The sequence below is a fragment of the Arachis ipaensis genome, chromosome B4 (assembly GCF_059453495.1).
Source record: "Arachis ipaensis isolate K30076 ecotype BB chromosome B4, ASM5945349v1, whole genome shotgun sequence".
Classification (NCBI taxonomy): Eukaryota; Viridiplantae; Streptophyta; class Magnoliopsida; order Fabales; family Fabaceae; genus Arachis; species Arachis ipaensis.
The window spans coordinates 131346322-131350343 of record NC_142439.1 but is presented as its reverse complement, the minus strand read 5'-3'; positions in this window follow the sequence as shown (position 1 = coordinate 131350343).

Sequence of the window (4022 nt, the reverse complement as noted above, 5' to 3'; positions counted from 1 at the left end):
TTTCTTATTAAATATCTTCTTATGAAAACTTTGAAATTCCATGGTGAGACCGTGTGGTTAGGTTCTCACCCCCTATAGCTTTACCTTTTCAGGAACGGATGAAGAAGCATTAAGAAGAGTTATATTGCGTTTGTTACAAGATAGGCTCAAAACAAATAGGTTACATGGTGACAACATTAAGGGCTTAACATAGCTCACCATCGCGACTCCCAACGGTACTTTATCGCACAATTCATTTGAGAGTTCTCAACTTCAATTATTTCTCAAACCCACACTCGGTTACAAGCATAACATCGACAAAACTCTTTCGCATAGAACACAGCTCCATAATATTTTGTGGCATCGCACATTTATAAGTTTTACCGTTCGCATTCACAAATCGTGTCCTAAGAATTAACGTATTACTTGCCGTATCTAAGATCGCATGTGACATTGAGACAAATTTTGAGTTTACTCATAAGGATACAAGACTTCAGAAAGGAAGGATAAGTGACAAGGACAACACTCACAAGGATTTGAAAAACTACTGAGATCACAAGTACACAAGGACATACAAGCAATGAAGAATGTTGGGACGAAAATCAAATTACAAGTTTAAGAAAAGATCTCAAATCAAAGAAATTTAACAGAAACATTAAGGAGAAAACAGTGCAGCAGTTTGAAACAAAACTAAACCGAGTCAAAGAAGTATGAGATCGTAGGAGAAAAATAACTAAATCCAATGATAATGCTCACAAAATTTTAAAAGTATGGTTAGAAACGTCTTCGAATACATTGTTCATAAAGAATGAAAAACTTAAGGAAAAATCATTTCATGTTCTGAAAGAGAAAATGAGTAACAAACATCCTTCAAAAGATTAATAAAAACGTAAATGTGGTATTATTTCAATATAAATTCAAGTGGAAATAGATTACACAAAGTTTGTAAATGGAAGGATTAATTTGGGTAAAAGAAAAATTGTATATTCTCTTCTTTTTCAAGCATGCATGAGAACTATGATCTTGTTGGAAGAAAACCTAAGATAAAATTTTGCTTATAAGAAAAAAAGAAGATGCATTATAATGAAACAGATTTAAATCACATACAAAAATTTTTAAAGTAAGGGAGTGTAAACTAAGTTAAAAGCGATTTTATTGAAACTTCAAGAGATGGTTGTGTCACTCCAAAACAAATTCAAGTTACAGCAAAGAGAGGCACTGCCCAAGTAAAGGAATGCAAAGTCAAGAACAACCTTGCATAAAAATAAATCAAACCTTGTTTAAAAAGGTTTAAAAAAAAGTTTAAAACAATCCAAGAATATACTAGAAATAACATCTTATAAGGATATTCAATAATATTAAGGTGCATTAAGTATGTTCAAAGAGATACAAATCGCAGGAAGAGAAGAATAAGCGGCAAGCATAAGATTCATATGAATTTGGAAGGAGGTGTAGGATTACAACTAAGCAACAATGTATAGACATAAGAAAATGTTGCAGAAAGAGTTATTTTGCATCTTAACAGGAAATATTGAATCTAGGAACTCCAAAGGAAACAAGAAAAGGGTAGTGGTAAATTGGATCAAAACAAACTGAAACCAAATTAGAGAAGCACAAAGTTTACAAAAATATGAAGGAATGGTTCTAGTCACCAACAAACTAGGATGGTTAAAAGTCATGAAGTATGTCAGAAGAAAGAATTGAAATACAAATAGGAAAGAATTTTGATTTTAAAGAACTTCAACAGAAATCCTAAAAGAGAACAGGGTTGTTATTTTCAAAATTCAAGAGAATTAGTAAAAACATGAATATTGTATCATATTAAAACAATTTCAAGTCGAACTTGAGCATAATGTATGATTTGTGTAATGAAAGTATATAAATACAATATTTTTCAAAAAAACTAAACAAAGGTAAATATTATGTTATACTAGATCAAATTCAACTTAAAATGATTTGTGTAAAGTTTATTAAATGAAAATTAACTGAAATGAAAATAGAAATCTTGCTTTAGAAAGTTTAAAGAGTTCGTAGATACATAATTAAGTAAATATATATATATATATGTGCATAAAAATTCGAATAATGTTGCAAAATGATCAAATTATGTTCAAATGAGAAAATCTAAAGTAAAGTATTCTTGTAAGGATAAATAAAGACTAAGTAGTACTTTTAAATAAAAGCATGTTTTAATTATTTAAAGAATTTTTTTCATTTTTTGTAAAAAAGTATTTTATAAAATCAAAGGTTGTCGTATATAGAATTCAAATAATGGTTACAACTAGAGTCAAACAGAAAAAGAACCAAAATAGAACTATTTTCAAAAGAAATTCCAAGATAAGAGTTGTAGAAGAAAACTACTAGAATTGTTACATTTTATCAAAACAAGGTCAGTTTTTATCATTTTTACGAAGAAATACAAAACCAAATATTGTAATCCGAGCAGGACACACAATAGTTACAGAACACGAAACAGGAGAACTAAATCGCATAATCAGTTTACTACGAATCGCGACTCTTAAGATTTCAAATAACTTAGGAATCAAGGATTATGGATTGCACTAAAACTAATTCGAAATCAAATCAACAAATACCAAATTTATGAACAGTGTTAAGGTTGAATGTTCCTTAAAGATTCAAGCAACAATTAGGAACATAATCAAACAATGATATATATGAATGACAAGATATTGTAGAAAAATATCCAAAACACATTCCAAGAAGAAATCAAGAACTAGAGATTCCAATACTATTGATAAAGGAAAAGATAACGTCAAGCACGAATAAAGATTATACGTTGAAACAGAGCTAATCTCTGGAATTTAGTCTCTAACGTTCCCAAAACCCGCGACTTGCGTTATCTATGACTCACATATCATCTATGATAACCCATTAATGCTTGCATATACATAATTCACTAGTGTTAAGCTGGCCAAACTTAATACCAGAAATTATGCAATGCAAGACTAATGGCATTAATCAATAGATTGTCATGTACATAAAGCTCTAATTCTCGTTATTCGAACAAGACCTACTACATGATAGACTCTCAGAGTATTCAATTGAAGCATAACCGGTCCATTCCTCAGGCTCTACAGGAAAGACCGCTCTGATACTATAATGTAACACCCTCACTATCAGAAGTCACGCTTCCGGCTGCGCTACTCTGATAGCAATAAGTATTACGACTACTTTACATATTAAATACTAAAATAGGAGCCTGTGACTCGATAATGTATCGCTGATTTCTTTGAACATCGGAAGTAAATACTTTATCTTAAAAAAAACAAACAAGCAGGAATAGATTCATATACAAGACTCCTTACATAACAACTCAATATATTATACATATAAAACATACAATTCCTATCCCTCTTACAAACTTGTAATAACAGACGAGGGAAGAAAATAATTTAAATAATACAACAGCATATAAACCAAACGCAGTATAACTCTTCTTAATGCTTCTTCATCCGTTCCTGAAAAGGTAAAGCTGTAGGGGGGTGAGAACCTAACCACACGGTCTCACCATGGAATTTCAAAGTTGTCATAAGACGATATTTAATAAGAAAACTGTTCTCAAGCTCAGTGATTATCATTGCTTTATGAATCTTTTAAAACCCATAGGAAATCGATACAAGGGTTGCGGGTGTTAGACTTGTAACGGGTTATGAGATTGTGAAGTGACTAATGGAGTTGGGAAGTTGAAATTTTGAAATTGATACAAGGTCTATGCATAGACATTATTCCATTTGTTTACATCAACATGTTTTTAAACTTTTGCCTCCTAGATACCCTTTGTTTATGCAAACGCTTAACTAGAATACTTGCACCTTCTTGTGCTTCAAGTTTTGGTAAAATGGTAGTCCCATGTAACATCTTTGTTTTGAACCATCTTGTAATTTTTGCTTTAGAGTACACTTTTTCCTTACAGCTAAGTTTTACGAGTCATATGGTATTTGGAAAATTATATACATATATATATATATGCCAAGACCTCTGGTTTTCTAAAGTATACAAAAGTAAAGTATTTAAAACTATTT